Consider the following 20,898-nt stretch of genomic DNA (forward strand, 5'->3'; position numbering starts at 1 on the left):
TCACATACTTCTGAATTAGCCGAAGGAATTAAAGGTAGCATCTTTTAATCCTCAGACTGCCCTGCGTGGTCCGATTGAATTGGGCACTCAGCACTAGGCTCTTCAAAGGGAAACAGGCTTCTTTCTTAGGACGGTGCACAGTGAAAGAGTGGCACCCACGCTGTTCATCCAGTGCTCCAACCCCCAGTCCTGGTGTCAGATACTTCTACATTTGGGGCATTTCCCCTCGAGATGGCTGTGGCTAGCGACAAATGATGTGAACACCTCTCTTGGATTGTGGTTCGGCCGCACAAGGCCCCATCAGAGTTCTACAGGTGGAGTGTGGGGCCCAGAAGGGGCTCAGGTCTTAGGGGTGTCATCTGAAAAAACAGAGATGGTGATGGGACACCAGTTCTAGGAGCCCTCTGCATGGCCACTTTCTGCCTCAGCTCTTCTAAAGCATTTCTTCTGTTCCCTTCCATTGGGGTAGCCGCTGATCTGTCTCCCCAAAAACTGAGTCAGAAGTTGGACTTTGTTACTTGGCTCATCTACATTTAAGATATAGTCAGAAAAAAATGCAGTCTTTACATCTTAAGAAAGCTTACATGGGCCAGGCGTGGTGGCTCACACCTGTAATCCCAGCACTTTGGGAGGCCGAGGTGGGCGGATCACCTGAGGTCAGGAGTTCGAGACCAGCCTCAACATGGAGAAACCCCGTCTCTAGTAAAAATCCAAAACTAGCTGGGCGTGGTGGTGCATGCCTGTAATCCCAGCTACTTGGGAGGCTGAGGCAGGAGAATTGCTTGAACCTGGGAGGCGGAGGTTGCGGTGAGCCAAGATCACGCCATTGCACTCCAGCCTGGGCAACAAGAGTGAAACTCCATCTCAAAGAAAAAAAAAAAAAAATAGAAAGCTTACATGAAAGAAAAAGAAAAATGCAGTCTTGATCACTGTTGGCCTGGAGACTTTATCTTGTGTGTTTTCCAGGGCATGCATGAGGTTTCACTGGACAAGTAGAAACCATTCTAGGTATTCAGAAAGAGTTAATACAAGAAGAGAAGTTTATAGACTCGCTGGAAGGCTGGAGGAGTGAACCATAGGTTGAGCATCCAGGAATCAGCGCCCCCTAGAACAGATGGTGAGGGAGCTACACCCTCTGCCACAATCAGGAGGGTGGCGACTCAAGCTCGACTGAGTTCCGGAACACAACACACTGCCACAGCTGCCAGCCAGGGATGAGGGAATCCCACAGCCCCAGCTGCCTCTGGGGAACCATACAGCTGTAGCTGGACCCTGGCACACCTGAAGAAAGTGCCTGCTGTGTGCTAGGCACCCTGCAGGAGTTAGGAAAGCAGTGGTTAGGGGCTGTGTCCTGCTGGAGGAGCCTGCGCTCTAGTGAGGGAGACAGGATAAGCTTAAGGAAGGACGTTAAAAGGTGACAAGAGTTTGGGAACTTGCAGGGAGCAGGGGATTCTGGGTGGTGGCGGGCATGTTGCAGCAAGTAGGGTAGGCCTCCTTGAGAAGGTATTGTTTGAGGAGGTGAACCAGCGGGATCAGATGCAGGTGGGGAGAGTGCTCTGGGCTGAGTGAAGAGTAAGACAGAGACTGGCTGGAGCTGAGGGAGTGAGAGGGGTGGGACCTGGCCCTGGAGGGCTTTTAGGCCATGGTAGGGACCTTGGCTTTATTCTTTTTTTTTTTTTTTGAGACGGAGTCTCGCTATGTTGCCCAGGCTGGAGTGCAGTGGTGTGATCTTGGCTCACTGCAACCCCCACCTCCCAGGTTCAAGTGATTCTCGTGCCTCAGCCTCCTGAGTAGCTGGGATTACAGGCACCCACCACCAAGCCCAGCTAATTTTTGTATTTTTAGTAGAGACAGGGTTTCACCAGGTTGGCCAGGCTGGTCTCAAATGCCTGACCTCAGGTGATCCACCCGCCTCGGCCTCCCAAAGTGTTCGAATTATAGGCGTGAGCCACCACGCCCAGCCCGGCTTTATTCTTAAAGTGACCTGGTGAGCCAGCTGGTGTGGAGATGAGGCGGGAAGCAGGGCTGATGGAGTCCCTGGACAGTGGATGGCAGTGGCTTGGCCAGACCGCTAACAGCAGGGGCACTGGGAAGTGATTGGATTCTAGATACTGATTTCAAGGGTAGCACACACGTGATCTGCTGATAGAGTCCATGTCAGGTGTGAGAGGGAGGAGAGTCAAGCACATCCACAGCTCTGGCAGCGGAAGACAGCCAAAGTGAAGAAGGTGGCCTCAAGTTTACCTCCACCTTTCAAACCTCAACTGGTAAAACCTCATGCATGCCCAGAACGCTAGCACAAGAGATTTAGGGAAATGTGGGTATTTTGCTTTCTGGACCTGCAGTTCAGGTTCCACCTTATAAAGTGGGAGTGGTGTGGCTGGTGGGCGCCACCAGCCATATTCACGAGAGTTGGCATAAGGGTTCACAGTTTGAGTGAAGCTTCCTGAGACTGTGCCGTGCTGCCAACATAGTTCTCTCCGATTCATTCCCTCAAAACAGTATATTCCCAATGAAAGCACGACCAGTACTTAAACTAGCCATGTTCAGTGTGGCTCTCAGACCTTTCCCCAGGGCAAGATGATCACAAGAATTCCTTTAGGAACGTCTCTGAAATTGTACAACTAAAGTTTAATGGTTATATTAGAATCCGTCTTCGTACTATGAAAATTCACCCAACTGATCTCCCATTTCTGGGATATTTAGATTTTTTCTAGTTTTTCATCGTTTAAAAAATGATGCAGCCTGGGGTGGTGGCTCATGTCTATAATCCTAGCAGTTTGGGAGGCCAAGGCTGGTGGATCACTTGAGCTCAGGAGTTTGAGACCAGCCTGGGCAACATGGTGAAACCCCATCTCTACCAAAAATATAAAACTTAGCCAGGCATGGTGGCTTGCTCCTGTACTCCCAGCTACTTGGGGGGCTGAAGTGGGAGGATTGCATGAGCCCAGGAAGGGGAGGTTGCAGTGAGCTGAGACGAGATCGCACCACTGCACTCTAGCCTGGGTGACAGTGAGAACTTGTCTCAAAATAAATAAATAAATAAATAAAATCCATTAAATTGCCAGTATCCTCAATTATTTCCTTAGGAGTCTCTATTTAAAATGGTTTTCCTGACCAGACTGGGCAATGTAGCAAGACCTGGTCTCTAGAAAAAAAAAATTTTTTTTAATTAACTGGGCGTGGTGATATGAGGTTATATAGCGCCAGCTACTCTGAAGGCTGACGTGCGAGGATCAGCTGAGCCCAGGAGTTTGTTAAGTCCAATCCTATGAGATTTTTAAGGATTTTGATAGATTTTTCCCTCCAGAATGTTTGCATCTATTCACATGTGCATCAGCAGTGCATTTGTAGTTAAATGTGTAGTTAACGTTCTGTTTTTAAAACTGTACAAATGTTGGGCCAGGCGCCATGGTTCCTGCCTGTAATCCCAGCACTTTGGGAGGCCGAGGTGGGTGGATCACTTGAGGCCAGGAGTTTGAGACCAGCCTGGCCAAAATGGTGAAACCCTATCACTACAAGAAATAAAAAATTAGCTGGGCCCGTGGTGGCACGTGCCTGTAATCCCAGCTACTCAGGTAACTGAGGCCCAAGAATTGCCTGAACCAGAGAATTGCTTGAAGCCAGGAGGCGGAGGTTGCAGTGAGCTGAGATCACACCACTACACTCCAGCCTGGGGGACAGCGTGAAACTGTGTCTCAAAAAAAATATATATATATACACACACACACACACACATATGTGTGTGTGTGCATGTGTGCAAATGTTGGGCCAGGCAGCGTGGTTCCTGCCTGTAATCCCAGCACTTTGGGAGGCCAAGGTGGGTGGATCACCTGAGGTCAGGAGTTCGAGACAAGCCTAACTAACATGGAGAAACCCTGTCTGTACTAAAAATATAAAGTTAGCCGGGTGTGGTGGTGCATGCCTGTAATCCCAGCTACTCAGGAGACTGAGGCAGGAGAATCACTTTAACCTGGGAGGTGGAGGTTGCGGTGAGCCGAGATCACACCATTGCATTCCAGCCTGGGCAACAAGAGTGAAACTTTTGTCTCAAAAAAAAAAAAAAAAAGAAAAGAAAATATGGTAAATGCGTAATTTTTATTAAATATATAAACCGATACAATGTGAGCGCTGAAGAAAAAATTCTTATTTCTATGGAAACTAAGGTAAAGGCTTTGGCAAGATTAAAGATGAGGCTGAGCGCAGTGGCTCACGCCTGTAATCCCAGCACTTTGGGAGGCCGAGGCGGGTGGATCACTTGAGGTCAGGAGTTCGAGACCAGCCTGACCAACATGGTGAAACCCTGTCTCTACTAAAAATACAAAAATTAGCTAGGCATGGTGGCACAAGCCTGTAATCCCAGCTACTTGGAAGGCTGAGGCAGGAGAATCACATGAACCCAGGAAGTGGAGGGTGCAGTGAGCCGAGATCACTCCATTGCACTCCAGCCTGGGCGACAGAGGGAGACTCTCTCAAAAATAAAAATAAAAATAAAAATGATGTGATAGAGGCTGTTGGTTGTTCCTCAGTATCCAAATATCCACTCTTTCCTTCTTCCATGATAATGAGCCTTGACTTTTAGGAGGGCACGTACTCATTCAATACAAAGACCACATTCTTAGCCTCTTTTGAGAGCAGAGGTGACTCTATCATTACTTTCTGGACAATGGCATGTAATCATAAACATGGGGCAGTGCTAAGGTTTGGATGTTTGTCACCTTCCAAAATTCATGTTGAAATTTAGTCCCCAGTGCAACAGTACTAAGAGGCGGGACCATTAGGAGGTGATCTGACCGTGAGGGCTCCCACCTCGTGGATGGGATTAGTGCCCTCATAAAAGGGCTTGAGGGAATGTTTGTCCCTTTTCCACCTTCCACCATGTGAGGACATAGCAACAAGGCATCATGCTTGAAGCAGAGAGGGCAAGCCCACAACAGCCACTAAATCTGCTGGCATCTTCATCTTGGACTTCCCAGCCTCCAGAACTGTGAGAAATAAATCTCTATTTACAAATTACCCAGTCTGTGGTATTTGTAACAGCAGCCAGATGGACTAAGACAGGGAGCTCCCAGGAGCTTTCCTTAAAGGAGACATGATACATGCCTCTGTTACTTGGCAGGGGTGGGGGAATTATGAACCTTTATTTAAAGATTTATTTTTAAAAATAAAATAAATAAAACAAACTACCATTCTCCTTGTCTGTTTACTCTACCATTCCCCTTTTCCTATGTCCTCAAGCCTCCAACGCCTCTCCCCAGTTCTCACTCTCAGCTGAGAACACTGCTTCTCAATGCATTAAGAAAATAGAAGCAATCAGCCAGGCGCAGTGGCTGACGCCTGTAATCCCAGCATTTTGGGAGGCCGAGGCAGGTGGATGACCTGAGGTCAGGAGTTCCAGAGCAGCCTGGCCAACATGGTGAAACCCCGTCTCCACTAAAAATACAAAAATGAGCCAGGCATGGTGGCGGGTGCCTGTAATCTCAGCTACTCAAGAGGCTGAGGCACGAGAATTGCTTGAACCCAGGAGGCGGAGGTTGCAGTGAACCAAGATCGTGCCACTGCGCTCCAGCCTGGGTGACAGAGCAAGACTGTGTCAAAAAAAGAAAAAGAAAATAGAAGCAGTTGGAGAGGGTGTGGTTCCCACTATCACATCTTGAGTCTGCCTCCAGGTGCCTGTTCTTGCCTCCTATTCCTATGGATGAACTATCTGGCCGGGCGCAGTGGCTCACGCCTGTAATCCCAGCACTTTGGGAGGCCGAAGCAGGCAGATCACCTGAGGTCGGGAGTTTGAGACCAGCCTGACCAACAAGGAGAGACCCTGCCTTTACCAAAAATAAAAAATTAACTGGGCGTGGTGGCACATGCCTGTAATCCCAGCTACTTGGGAGGCTGAGGCAGGAGAATTGCTTGAACCTGGGAGGCAGAGGTTGCAGTGAGCCAAGATTGTGTCATTGCACTCCAGCCTGGGCAACTAGAGCAAAACTCCCATCTCAAAAAAAAAAAAAGGAAACCTATGGATGAACTATCTGCTCCTCCCTGAGACAAGACCCTTCAGTGGGCCTTAGATCCCATTCCCTCTTGTCCACTCAAAGGATACGGCTCCAGCAAACACCTCCCTCACCCACTCACCCACACATATTGATCCCCTTCACACACATATAGACCACTCCCATATTCACCCACTCCCCACACATATAGACCAGCCCCACAGAATACAAAGCAGTAGTCCCCTCCTATCTGCAGGGGACAAGTTCCAAGACCCCCAGTGGATATTTGAAACTGGAAAGCACTGAGCCCTAGATATACTATGTTTTTTCCTACTCATACATACCTATGATAAAGTTTAATTTATAATTTAGCACATTAAGAGATTAACAGCAGTAAGAAAGGAGAACAATTATAACTATGCTGTAATAAAAGTTACGTAAATGTGGTTCTCTCTCAACATCTTATTGTATTGTACTCATCCTTGTGATGATGTGAGATGGTACAATGCCTTTGTGATGAGATGAGGTGAGTGGCATGGTCATTGGGGCACAGTGTTAGGCTACTACAGACTTTTGAAGATACATCAGTAGGAGGATCATCTGCTTCAGGTGATCCTGGACCACTGAGCCATGACAATGTAGATGGTTTATGTCAGGGGCTATGTGTGTGCCTCACCTCCTTTCCTGGTACTTCCTCATCTCTCCAGCTCTAAACATGGAATGCCCAGGGCTCAGGCCTTTCAAGGTTTCTCTTGTCCGTCTACCCTGCTTCCCTCAGCAATCTCAGCCAGAATCATGGCTTTAAACTTTCTTTTTTTTTTTTTTTTAGACGGAGTCTCACTCTGTTGCCCAGGCTGGAGTGCAGTGGTGCGATCTCGGCTCACTGCAAACTCCCCTCCTGGGTTCACGCCATTCTCCCGCCTCAGCCTCGTAGCTGGGACTACAGGTGCCCACCACCACGCCCAGCCAATTTTTTTGTATTTTTAGTAGAGACGGGGTTTCACTACGTTGGCCAGGCTGGTCTTGAACTCCTGACCTCGTGATCCGCCCGCCTTGGCCTCCCAAAGTGCTGGGATGACAGGCATGAGCCACCATGCTTGGCCAGCTTTAAACTTCCTATGTCTAGTGAGCTGTGATCGCACCACTGCACTCCAGCCTGGGTGACAAAGCAAGATCCTGTCTCAAAAGGAGAAAGAGAATGGGGAGGTGGACGGCTCACTGCAGCCTCGACCTCCCAGACTCAACAATCCTCCCACGTCAGCCCCCTGAGTAGCTAGGATTATGGCTAATTAAAAAAAATAAAAATTAGAGGCAAGGTCTCACTTTGCTCCCCAGGCTGGCCTTGAACTCTTGGGATCAACAGATCCTCCCGCCTCAGCCTCCCAAAGTGCTGAGATTATAGGCATGAGCCACCACACCATGCATCTCTTTCTCCCTTTAAGAGGTCCAGTTACCTCTTTGAAAATTAGAATGGAACTCAGCTCTTTCCCCTGCTGTTAGTACTTACTAAATAAAATCTATCTTCACTGCTTTAACTGGTGTCTGGCTTTTTAATTTTTAATTTTTTTTTTTTTTTTTAGAGATGGAGTCTCACTCTATCACCCCATCTGCAATGCAGTGGTGTGGTTACTGCTCACTGCAACCTCGACCTCCCAAGTTCAAGTGATCTTCTCGCCTCAGCCTCCCGAGTAGCTGGGACTACAGGCACACACCACCATGTCCGGGTAATTTTTAAAATTTTCTGTAGAGAGAGGGGCCTCACTATGTTGCCCAGGCTGATCTCAAACTCCAGGCCTCAAGTGATTCTCCTCCCTCAGCCTCCCAAAGCACGGGGATTACAGGCATGAGAAACTGTGCCTGGCCTGGCTTTGTTTCTTTGACAATTCTAACAAACTTAAAAAAAAAAAATCCTGAGACAATTAGGGACATTTGTATATTGGCTAGATATTTGATAATATTAAACGATTGTTGTTCATTCTTTTGAGCTGTGATAATGGTGTTGTGGTTATGTTTTTCAAAATAATCCAAAGAAATTTATCCAGACTATTAGCATCTCTCCCCACTTCCAGCACTACCACTCTCGGCCAAACATCCTTTTATCAGATAACAGATTTTTACATTTGCCTCTTTTTTTCTTTCTTTTTTTTAGGCAGGCACACATCACCATGCCTATCTAATTTCTATATTTTTTGTAGAGATAGGGTTCAGCATGTTGGTTGCCCAAGCTGATCTCAAAATCCTGGGCTCAATCAATCCTCCCGCCTCAGCCTCCCAAAGTGCTGGAATTACAGGGATGAGCTACTACGCCCGGCCCCATTTGCCTCTTCAATGATACATCACCCCCTCCTACCCACCGCCAGTCTGTTCAGTCTGTTACAGAAGTTAGCATGGGACCCTCCTGGGGCCCCTGGGGCCTCATGTCCCACTCTCCTCCCAGGCCATCCCACTCCAGTCGCACAGGTCTTGCTACTTTTGTCGCGCAGCAGGCTGGTTCCAGGTGCAGAGCTTTCCCATTACGTTCCCCCCTGCCTAGAACTTGCTTTCCCCAGATAGCTGCATGTCTTGTTTCCTCCATTTCTTCGGGTCTCTGAGACTTTCCTGACCACCCTACATAAATTAGTAAACTCCCATCCCTGACACTCTTTTTTTTTTTTTTTTTTAATTTTTAAGTTGTTATTTTTGTGAGACAGAGTCTCACTCTATCACCCAGGCTGGAGTGCAGTGGCAGTATCTCGGCTCACTGCCACCTCCACCTCCTGGGTTCAGGCAGTTCTCATGTCTCAGCTCCCTCGGTAGCTGGGACTACAGGCACACGCCACCACACCTGGCTAATTTTTGTTTTTTTTTTTTTTTCAGTAGAGACGGGGTTTCGTCATGTTGGCCAGGCTGGTCTTGAACTCCTGGCCTCAAGTGATCCACCCACCTCAGCCTCCCAAAAAGTGCTGAGATTACAGGAGTGAGCCGCGCCTGGCCTCTGACAGTCTTTACACCCCTTTTCTTGTTTTCTTTTTCTTTTTCTTTGTTTTCTTTTTCTCCATAGCACTGACATACCATGTATTTCCTTTTCCTGTCGATATTCCCCCTAGAACACAAGCTATAGAGTAGAGATGGTTTTGTTCATGCCTGTATCCCCAGGACTTCTAATTTCTTGCCCATAATAGGCACCAAATAAGTGCTGGTTGAAAGAATAGAGGCATGACTATTATTGCGTGAATGCTGCAAGTATGCACTAAAGAATCTGTAACCACATTTCTGAGCATATAGAGAAAGAAAACTGATAATGGCTGGAAAGTCTCCTAGCTTCCTCCCAGCGGAAGAATGTCCCTCACTCTTCCAGGACACTGACCTTGTAGGGTAGGGCTTTGAGTCTATTCAACATACAGTCCTTGTGGCTCCCCAAGCTACGTGTACAATGGGCACTGGTGTTTTACATCAATGTCCTGTGAATGCTCATAAAGGCTGAAGGGCATTCTACCCACCAGTGAGTACTGCACATAGAGCAGTGCTAGGGTCTTTGGGATCCCACAGCGCTAATGACCCCTTTGACCTAAAAGTCCTGCTGATTGATGATTTTGCTGATCGGGGCATGTGCTAAAGGGAGGCAACCATCACCTGGAGGTGCCTCTTGGGAGATTTTGGATTTGTTGTCTTCCTGACGTAAGACATACACCCCTTTTGAAAAGCAGCTCTTAATGTGCTTTTGGGTTCTCGTCAAAACCGAGCACTCACGCCTGTAATCCCAGCCCTTTGGGAGGCCGAGGCAGGAGGATCACTTGAGGCCAGGATTTTGAGACCAGCCTGGACAACATAGCAAGACCCTCATCTCTACAAAAAAAAAATTAAAAATTATCCAGGAGTGGTGGCACTCACCTGTAGTCCCAGCTACTCGGGAGGCCGAGGCGAGAGGACTGCTTGAGCCCAGAAGTTCGAGGCTGCAGTCAGCCAGGATCACACCACTGCACTCCAGCCTGGATGACAGAGCAAGATGCTGTCTCTTAAAAAAACCCTGAGCACCTGACAAAGTGTGCACAGCACATCCTTATAAAGGCCTTGTGACTGATAGTCCCATTTTGGGGTGGCATGATTCCAACTCAAAGCTAACAATGTGGGAAGGGCCTGACAAGCCTCTCTTGTCCGATGGAAATGGTGCATTCAGTATGCAGCTGGCCTGGCCCTAGTGGCATTTTGGCTTTACATGAAGAAAAAAAAAAACACAAAATGGCAGCTATTCTTTTAGGGGAAATTTTATCCTCCACCCCACAGCCTAAGCAAAGCCACTAGCTCAACAAGGCTCACAATCCACAGAGGTTCCCCTAAATGCCTGTGCCTGGTTCACTGATGGCTTGGCTAAGCTGAAGCCAGTGCTGTCCAACTGGGCTGCTATGTGGAATGGAAAACAGATATGGTCACTCCACTTGGTAGGCAGAACTCAAAGCTGTTCTCATAGCCCAGGTCAGTACTCCTTGATGAACCTCTTTCTGTTATATTTTTACTGACTCAGGCTGCTGACAATGACCTAGCTCCTTAGTTGGGCCACTTGGAAAACTACAGACTGGCAGATTAAGTATTTCTCTAGCCTGGCATGGTGGTGCATACCTGCAATCCCAGCTACTTGGGAGACTGGGGTGGGAGAATCGCTTGAGCACAAGAGTTAGAGGCTGCAGTGAGCTATGACTGCACCTGCAAATAGTCACTGCACTCTAGCCTGGGCAATATAGTGAGACACATCTCTAAAAGTAATAATACTTTTTTAAAAAAGATTTTTGTCAGCTGGGTACAGTGGCTCAAACCTGTCATCCCAGCACTTTGGGAGGCCAAGTCAGGCGGATCACCTGAGGTCAGGAGTTCGAGACCAGCCTGGCCAACATGGTGAAATCCCATCTCTACTAAAAATACAAAAATTAGCAGGGCGTGGTGGCGGGTGCCTGTAATCCTAGCCACTTCAGAGGCTGAGGCAGGAGAATCGCTTGAACCTGGGAGGCAGAGGTTGCAGTGAGCCGAGATCGCACCATTGCGCTCCAGCCTGGACCATAAAGCAAGACTCTCTCAAAAAAAAAAAAAAAAAAAAGATTTTTGTTTTTGTCTTGTTTTGTTTTGTCTTTGGCCATGAACTGTGGAAACACATTGCAGCTGCTGATTGAACTGTCTTGGTCGATCTAGGTGCCCATGGTAAGGGTGTCTCTGATGAGACCAACTGGAATCAAGGTGCAAATTGAGTCTGCACTGCCCAGACTAACACCTTTGCTTTCTGGATCGATCGTTGTACCAGACATGGCAGCACACCCACAACAGACTGGGCACCCAGTAGAGAACTCTGCTTCAGATTCACAAGCTATCACTGCATGCCAGACTTGCATGCAGTGCAAAAGGAATAACAGGTGAGCCGTTTGTCTCCAGGGAGGAGACCGCATTGCACAGGGTGTGGCAGTTGAGTCCATCCAACCTTTGAACCCCTTTTGGGGCTCCTGGCTTACTGCTGTTGATACTTTTTCAGGTTACAGTGCTGTTATCCTGGTCCAATCAACTGATTCTGGCACATGAAACTAGAACTCCTTGAATCTTGTCATTATTAAGTGAGCCTCTTTTTCTCTAATACTACTTTTTTGCTGTAAGGTTTTCTTTGTCTGATATTGACATGGCGACTCCAGCTTGCTTGCTTTTTTGAAGGATTAGTGCTTGCTTGATTTTATTTATTTATTCTTATTTTTTATAGAGATGGGATCCCACTCTGTCACCCAGGCTGGAGTGCAATGGCAGGATCCTAGCTCACTGTAACCTCAAATTCTTCTGCTCAAGCAATCCTCTCGCCTCAGCCTTCCAAGTAGCTAGGACTACAGGCATGCACCACCACACCCAGCTAATTTTTTTTTTGGTAGAAATGGAGTCTCACCAGGTTGCCCAGGCTGGTCTTGAACACCTGGCCTTAAGTTATCTCCCACCTTCCAAAGCACTGGGCCTATGTTTTCACCATCTGAATTTCAACCTTTCTCTGTCATTATATTTTATGTCTACTTATGTCTATCTACTAAACACTATATGCTGGATTCTGTTTTTAAAATCCAATCTGATAATCTCTGGTTTTTTTATTTTTATTTATTTATTTATTTTTTGAGACAGAGTCTTGCTCTGTTGCTCATGCTGAAGTGCAGTCACATGATCTCAGCTCACTGTGACCTCCATCTCCTGGGTTCAAGCGATTCTCCTGCCTCAGCCTCCTGAGTAGCTGGGACTACAGGCACATGCCACCATGCCCAGCTAAGTTTTTTTTTTTTTTTTCTTAGTAGAGACAAGTTTTCACCATGTTGGCCAGGCTGGTCTCAAACTCCTGAGGTCAAGTGATCCACCCGCCTCAGCCTCCCAAAGTGCTGGAATTACAGGGTGAGCTACCACACCCGACCAATCTCTGCCTTTTGCCTGGAAAGTTCTACATATTTATATTGTAATTACTAACACAGTAGAATTTATTTCTGTCACTTATTTTATGTTTCCTTTTTGTCCGGATTTTTCTGTGATAAATTTTTATTCTTCTTTGCCTTTTTGTTTAGATTAATTTTTTCTCATTTGTTTTTCCTCCACTGATTGGAAATATATAGATTTTATTTCTTAAAAAAAAAAAATTGAGACAGGGTCTTGATCTGTTGCCCAGGCTGGAGTGCAGTAGCATGATCACAGTTCACTGCAGCCTCGAACTCCCGGGCTCAAGGGATCTTCCCACTTCGGCCTCCCTAGTAGCTAGGGCTACAGGCGTGTGCCACCATGCCCAGCTAATTTTTTTTTCTTTATTTTTTGCAGAGACAGGGTTTCACCATGTTGTGTAGGCTCACTGTATTTCTTTTAAAAATTTTAATGTGCATACTTAGTGCATGTAAAGTTAATTCTTATTACCCTCCTCCAGAACCTTATAATGCTTTTATTATAATTATCTCTCTCCTGACTTATATGCCTATTTTTCTTAACTTCTTGGCTCTATTTTTTTTTTTTTGGCTTTTTAAAAACTTCATTGTATTGGACATCTCTATGACCCTTTGCACATCTTCTCAGTCTTACCTGTCTCTTTATTTAGTCAGCACTGTGTTGACCAGTTCTCTGTGGGTACCCACTAGGTCTACCCAGATACAACCTGAAGTACTTAACCTCAGGCTTGCTCTGTGCATCTTCTTCCTTCTTCCCTGAGACTTTTGTGTTGATGACAAAGCATGGAAAAGGATGGGAACACCATGGTGCAACTACAAAGTACCGGGGTTTAACACTCCTTGAGGCATGTCTTTGACCAAAGGAAAGGAGAGAGTCAATAGTACAAGCATCCTCCTTGCTCCTGTAGGATAGGTGGTCTTGACATGGACTTTATATGGCTTCTCAAATGGTCCTGACGGATAGAGCAACTAGATCATTGTAGCAGTGGCCAACTTCCTAATGCATCTTTGAGTAAGCTCTCCCTCCCTCCCTGCGTCATTCCCCTGTCCCTTACTCCTAGTCCCTGGGATCACACTCTGCAGTAAAATACTTGCACTAAATCTTTGTCTTAGGCCCTGCCTTCTGAGGATATAGGCTAAGTCATCCATCTATTGGACACAATTATTACCCCTTTATTCAGTCACTTACTACACTCATGATTCCTTTTTTCTTCCCAGACTTTCCTTCTGGGGGCATTTTTTCTTTTTCTTTTTTTTCCTTTTTCTTTTTCTTTTCTTTTTTTCTTTTCTTTTTTTTTTTTTTTTAACAGAGTCTTGTTCTATTGCCCAGGCTGGAACACAAAGGCATGATTTTGACTCACTGCAAACTCCACCTTCCGAGTTCAAGCGATTCTCATGCCTCAGCCTCCCAAATAGCTGGGGTTACAAGCATGCTCCACCATGCCTGGCTAATTTTTGTATTTTTAGTAGAGACGGGGGTTCACCATGTTGCCCAGGCTGGCCTCGAACTCCTGGCATCAACTGATCTGCCTTCCTAGGCCTCCCGAAGTGCTGGGATTACAGGGTGAGCCACCTAACCTAGCCCATTTTTTCTTTATCTTCATGTTTAGAAATTTCTTTATAGAGGTTTGTTGAAGGTAAATCTGTCAGTTTATGTTTCTCTGAAAATGCTTTATTTTACCCTTGTTTTGGAAAGAAAATTTCACTGGCTATACGATTTCTAGGTTGACAGGTTTTTTTCCCTTAACCTCTCAGGCCTGTGGATATATTATACCCTGTCTTCCAGGATTTTCCTATTAATATTACTGTTACTGAATCCACTTTTCACTCATTTATAGATAATGTGTTTTTTTCTTTATGACTGCTTTTTTAGATCTTCTCTTTGCCTTTGGTATTCTGCATTACAGTGATGATGTGCTGAGTGTAGATTTCTTTTTACTTCTCTGTTTCAGAGTCACTGGTCTTCTTGAAGCTAAAGATTTGTATCTTTCATCAAATCTAAAAAGTTCATACCCATTAAATCGTTGAATATTGCCTTTCCTCTTTTTTCTGTGTTATCTCCATCTCATACTTTATTGGGCCTTTTAACTCTGTTCTCTGTGTCTCTTAGCCTCTCATGTTTCCATCTCTTTGTCTCTGTGCTACATTCTAGGTAAATATTTCAGCTGATCTTCTAATTCATGATGTCTCTCTTTAGCTGTGTATATTCTCTTGTGTAATTTTCCTTTAAGTGTTTAATTTCTATTACTTTATTCATTTTTAGAAGTTCCGTTTTGGTTCTTTTCCAAACTTGCCTCATCAATTTTGGTTACCTTTGCTTTTTTTTTGTTTGTTTTTTTTTTGAGACAGGATCTCATTCTGTTGCCCAGGCTAGAGTGCAGTGGTGCAATCAGAGCTCACTGCAGCCTCGACCTCCCAGGCTCAAGTGATCTTCCTACGTTAGCCTCCCAAGTAACTGGAACTACAGGCATGCACCACCATTCCTGGCCAATTTTTTTTTTTTTATTACTATTGTTTGTAGAGACAGGGTTTTGCCATGTTGCCCAGGCTGGTCTTGAACTCCTGAGCTAAAGAGATCTGCCCACCTCAGCCTCCCAAAGTGCTGGGGTTACAGGCATGAACCACTGCACTTGGCCTGCCTTTGCTCTTTACTCATTGTTGCAATTGCCACCTTTATTTCTTGAAACATACTGTTTCATATTTATGAAATGTGCTATTTATTTATATTCCGTGTTCAGTGACACTATTTTTTGAAATATTTCTAGATCTGGTTCTGTTCACTGTAGTTTCTGTATGTTATTTTGTGGTGTTTCTTTTCGTTTGTTGGTTTGGTTTTTTTGAGACAGAGTCTCATTTTGTCACCCAGCCTGGAGTGCAGTGGCATGATCTCAGTCACTACAACCTCCGCCTCCCAGGTTCAAGTGATTCTCCTGCCTCAGCCTCCCAAGTAGCTGGGATTACAGGCATGTGCCACCATGCCTGGCTAATTTTTGTATTTTTAGTAGAGATGAGGTTTCACCATGTTGGCCAGGCTAGTGTCGAAATCCTGACCTCAAGAGATCTACCCCACTGCAGCCTCCCAAAGTGCTCTGCTTATTTTTTAATGTGCGTTTTTTAAAAAATGCCTCTATTAAGATATATTTTAGGCTGGGCGTGGTGGCTCATGCTTTAATCCCAGCACTTTTGGAGGCCAAGGCGGGTGGATCATGAGGTTAGGAGTTCGAGACCAGTCTGGCCAACACAGTGAAACCCCGTCTCTACTAAAAATACAAAAATTAGTTGGGCGTCGTGGCGGGAGCCTGTAATCCCAGGTAATCAGGAGGCTGAGGCAGGAGAATTGCTTGAACCCGGGAGGCAGAGGTTGCAGTGAGCCAAGATCGTACCATTGTACTCCAGCTTGGGCAACAGAACTAGACTCCGTCTCAAAAAAAAGAAAAAGATATATTTTACATATCATATCATATAATTTATCCTATTCAATAATTTTTGGTAAATTTAATGAGTGGTGCAAACATTGCCATAAGTCAGTTTTTGAACATTTTTGTCACCCTAATAAAAGCCCTCATGCACATTTACAGTTCATCCTAATTCCCACCCCAGCCCCAGGTAACCATTAGTTTACATTCTGTCTCTATAGATTTATCTTTTCTAGACATTTCACATAAATGGAATCATACAATATGTGGTCTCTTATGTCTGGTTTCTTTCATTTAACATATTTTTTGGGGTTCATCCATGCCATAGCAGTTTGTTCCTTCTTATTGATGAATCCATCCATTGTGTGAATATATACCACATCTTTATTCCTTTTTTTTTTTTTTTTTTTGAGACAGAGTTTTGCTCTTGTTGCCCAGGCTGGAGTGCAGTGGCGCGATCTTGGCTCACTGCAACCTCTGCCCCCTGGGTTCAAGCGATTCTCCTAGCTCAGCCTCCTGAGTAGCTGGGATTACAGGCGCCTGCCACCACACCCAGCTAATTTTTTGTATTTTTAGTAGAGATGGGTTTTCATCATGTTGGCCAGGCTGCTTTCGAACTCCTGACCTCAGGTGATCCACCCGCCTTGGCCTCCCAAAGTGCAGGGATTACAGGCATGAGCCACTGCACTCGGCCGGGATTACAGGCATGAGCCACCGTGCCCGGCCTCCTTTTTTTTTTTTAACGCATCCCCATTGTTAAGCATACAAATTTCTGTTTATTCATTTACCAGTTGATGGACATTTAGGTGAAGTTTTTGGCAATTATCAATAATGCTGCTATGAATATTTGCATGCAAGTTTTGTGTGGACATGTTTTCATTTTTCTTAGGTAGCTACCAAGAAGTGAAATTTTGGTTCCTACAGTAATTTTTTTTCTTAACTTTTTGAGAAACTGCCAAATGTTTCCCAAAGAGGCTGCATCATTTTACATTCCCACTGGCAATGTCTGAGGGTTCCTGTTCCACCACATCCTTGCTGACTTCTGTTATTCTATTAGTCAGACAGGCCTGCCATAACAAATTGCCACAGACTGGGTGGCCTCAGCAACACACATTTGTTTTCTCACAGCTCTGGAGACTACGATTCTATGATCAAGGTGCTGGCAAATTTGATTTCTGGTGAGTACCATCTCCCTAGCTTATAGATGGCCGCCATCTTGCTGTGTCCTCACATGGCCTTGTCTCTGTGCTTCCATGAAGAGAGAGGGATAGAGGTAGAGAAAGATCTCATGTCTTTCTCTTCTGATAAGGACACAAATCCTATCAGATTAGAGCTCCTCCTTACCTCATTTATGTTAATTATCTCCCTACATACTCTATCTCCAAATACAGGGGATTAGGGCTTCAACATAGGTTTTGCAAGGAGGACACAATTCACTCCCTAACATTCCTCCCTCTGTCCCCCGCAAATTCATGTTCTTCTCACATGCAACACATTCGCCCCATCCTAACAGCCCCCAAAGTCTTACACCGTTTCAGTATCAATTGCAAGTCTAAGATCTCATCTAAATACAATAGGCCCTCCCTATCCATGGGTTCTGCATCCATGGATTAAACCAACCACAAATCAAAAATATTTGGAAAAAACAAAAAGGATGGCTGCATCAGTACTGAACAGGTGCAGACTTTTTTCTTGTAATTATTCCCTAAACAATACAGTGTAACAACTATTTATGTAGCATTTACACTGTATTTAGTATTATAATTCATCTAGAGACGATTTAAAGTATACAGGGAAATGTGCATAGGTTATATGCAAATATAAAATACACCATTTTATATAAGAGACTTGAGCATCTGTGAATTTTGGTATCCATGGAGGGAGGTCCTAAAAACCAATACTCTGCAGATACTGAAGGACAAATTCCATTAAATTTTATGGCTCCAGTCAGGGGTGGTGGCTCACACCCATAAGCCACTGAGTTCAAGACCAGCCTGGGCAATATGGTGAAACCCTGTCTCTACTAAAGGGCTTATTAGTTCCAACAAGAGCTGGTTGTTAAAAAGAACCTAGCGCCTCCCTCCCCTCTCTTGCTTCCTCTGTCTCCATGTAATCTCTGCACAGGCCGGGTCTCTTTGCCTTCTGCCATGAGTGGAAGCACCCTGAGGTCCTCACCAGGTGTACAGTCTTGAACCTTCCAGCCAGCATAACCATGAGCTCAATAAACCTCTTTTCTTTATAAATTACCCAGCCTCAGGTATTCCTTTATAGTAACACTAAAGGGACTAATGGACTGACACAGGTCCACTCACATCTTTTGGCCCCCCCCCTTTTTTTTTGAGAGAGAGTTTTGCACTTGTTGCCCAGGCTGGAGTGCAGTGGCGTGATCTCAGCTCACTGTAACCTCCGCCTCCCGGGTTCAAGTGATTCTCCTGCCTCAGCCTCACGAGTAGCTGGGATTACAGGCACACACCAACATGCCTGGCTAATTTTTATGTTTTTAGTAGAGACAGCATTTCACCATGTTGGCCAGGTTGGTCTCGAACTCCTGACCTCAGGCCATCTGCCCACATTGGCCTCCTAAAGTGCTGGGATTACAGATGTGAGCCACCATACCTTTTGCCCATTTTTTTATTAGATTGTGTGTCCTCCTGTTATTCGGCCTGATGTGTTTCGTGAGCTCATATTTATTGATACCTTTTACATGGGAGTTTTGGGAGCCTGGTGTATTTCTCCTGAAAGGATTTCTAGTTATCTCTGCCAGGAACCCAGACATACCACATAGGTCGACTTTAAATGAAATCCTTCCTATAGGTTTTAGGCCCCACTAGTAATGTAATTTTCTGCCCTTAATCTTGCTGTGGCTCTGGTGATCTTATTTTCTGAACAGCAGCAACAACAACAACAACAAACCAGAATACATGGTTGGAATAGAAATATTTATACGGACCAAGTGCCCAGGGTATTTGGAGTCATGACTGCCTAGGAAAATTCAGGTTATGTATAGTTATGGGGCCATTTTCACTCTAAATTTTAGAGACTGGCAGGTGCCAGGTGGACAGAATTTGGTGTTACGACTTTTTTGAGTTAAAAAAAAACTCTGTGATTTATCTCAAAATACTATCTCTTAGTGTGATATACGTGCTCTTTTTGCCCCTTTCATTTTTAATTAACAAATAGCAATTACATATGGTTATGTGGTACAGTATGATATTCTGATATTTATTTACATTGTGGAATGATTAAACCAAATTAACATATCCATCACCTCACATACTCATCTTTTTGTGATGAGATTATGTGTGTCCTTTTTAATCAATATCCTAGGGATGGCTAATTAACAATTAAAGTACTCTGTTAGGGAATATAATCTCCAAAAGAGGTTGATTAGCTTTTGAAAGGTCCTAAATAGATGTCCACGTTTCAGAAAGCTTCAACCATTTTTATGTCCAATCAACAGCAGGACTATATGGATTTTCCTTTGGTTAAATAAGTAGTGTTAATGATGTCTGGATTAGCTAGAAATACTGTATGAAGGCCACCTACACTTGCATGGATGGACAGGAGACAGAAATCTAGGAAACCCAATGTGCATACCCTTTGTAATGGTGCTCTTGGTTTAGGCTCCCAAATAGAAGACAGACTCAGGAAATTATCTGAGGATTATTATTCCCTTACTTCAACTAGAAGATTTGCTGAATCCTGCCCCCAAAATATTCTGTCATGCGTATAGAATAAGTGTGTCATGCAAAGTTTGGTCGGAGTTCCTAAAAGAACAAGGAGTTGGATCTTCAAGAAGGTTACAAAACAGTTTGTATAACTGTTTTTGACTGCACTTGCTACCATTAAGTATTTGCACAAGCAGGAGAATTGCTTACAACATAACATTGCAACAGCTGCAAGTTAAGAAGGTTGTGTGGTAAAGGAAGTGAAAATGTTAGATCATGGTAAACAAATACTATCTAGGAACAGTGAAGGGGCATCGTGCCAACTGGATTCCTGAGTTGAAAATCATCCTGCTCCAATAATTTTCAGACTATCCTCATTCGGGAAGGATAGGGAGGGCCCTTGTATGTGTGGATTAAAATAAGTCATGGGATATCTGAGGCCTGGAAAAGATAAGGTTAACCCTTCTCTAGTCCTATTCCATGCAGAGCCCTTGGATGTCTCTATAGCATCCGCCAAAGCCTTCAGAAGCTTGACCTCAACCACACTGTAAAACCTGGGTGTGGGAGAGGGATGCAGTTATTTGACAAAATGGTTGGGAGAGGGTCAGAAATCTTTCTTTGGGTAAAATCATTCTGTAGTTGCTGAAGTAACCATTGATAATTTAATCTGCTTCCTAGAAAGCTCTTCTTGGCTCACAGATTTAGGCATCAATAAAAATAGGCAACATTTATCGAGGGTCGTCTTCTCCTTGTGCTAAGTATTTTACATACGTTATGTCATTATGTGTGTACATTTCCATTCAACCCTATGAATGGATGTTTTTAGTTTTTATCTCTGTTTTATGTATAACGAAAGTGATGTGCAGAAATCATATGAATTAGGTGTTTGAATGCGCACTCGAGCTTACCGTTTCTTTTTCACCACCTGTATCGCTAATCCTCTTAACTGGCAGGAATGGGGCAAGTCAATTTCAACACGCGAGTCTTAGGCTAAATCTGTTTATAGGAGTTGCCCCCAGAAAGGGAGTCAGGATCTCCAAACCCTAACACATTTTAACGCTGAGGTTCACATAACTCCCAGCGCTCCTTCCGCACGAACCGCCCCTGCACAGGGAACCTGCTGGAAAGGACGAGCCTCTCTTGCAGATGGGCCAATGAGATAGCTTGCTCTTGTAAACGATAGGTCTTGTGGCCAATGGGCTCATCCCCGGAGGCCTCGAAGAGCGGAAATTGGCCCTGGAGCATGTGGGCCCTGGGGCGTGGGTTGAGCTCAGTCTTCTCCTGAGGCCGCGCGGAGCTGGGCGATTGGGGCGAGGACTCGCGCCCAGGTGAGGACTGGCCCCGGTTGCGGCGTGCCAGGCAGGCCAGGGTCGCTGGGGGGCGGGCAGGTTGGGTTTTTGCTCAAGCACGTGGG

The 20,898-nt window shown here is 45.1% G+C and overlaps 1 protein-coding gene and 1 long non-coding RNA gene across 5 annotated transcripts in view; one reads left to right on the plus strand and one right to left on the minus strand.

The window, feature by feature from the left end:
• Positions 1-28: 28 nt before the first annotated feature.
• Positions 29-20,586, minus strand: LOC109028067 (uncharacterized). Its single transcript, XR_002007139.2, has 2 exons — positions 20,393-20,586; positions 29-359 (listed from the first exon to the last, which is right to left on the minus strand). It is a non-coding gene; the product is annotated as an uncharacterized lncRNA (long non-coding RNA).
• The window catches only part of PIWIL2 (piwi like RNA-mediated gene silencing 2), a 79,759-nt gene continuing 79,445 nt past the window's right edge, over positions 20,585-20,898 (plus strand). Inside the window, exon 1 of one of the 4 annotated variants that reach the window (XM_031014138.3) lies at positions 20,585-20,812. The gene's annotated coding sequence lies outside the window, so the exon portion shown is untranslated. The remainder of the gene's footprint in view (positions 20,813-20,898) is intronic. The other 3 variants (XM_031014139.3, XM_055348905.2, XM_055348907.2) reach the window with 3 other exon arrangements.

This window comes from Gorilla gorilla, chromosome 7, assembly GCF_029281585.2.
Source record: "Gorilla gorilla gorilla isolate KB3781 chromosome 7, NHGRI_mGorGor1-v2.1_pri, whole genome shotgun sequence".
NCBI classification, from domain to species: Eukaryota; Metazoa; Chordata; class Mammalia; order Primates; family Hominidae; genus Gorilla; species Gorilla gorilla.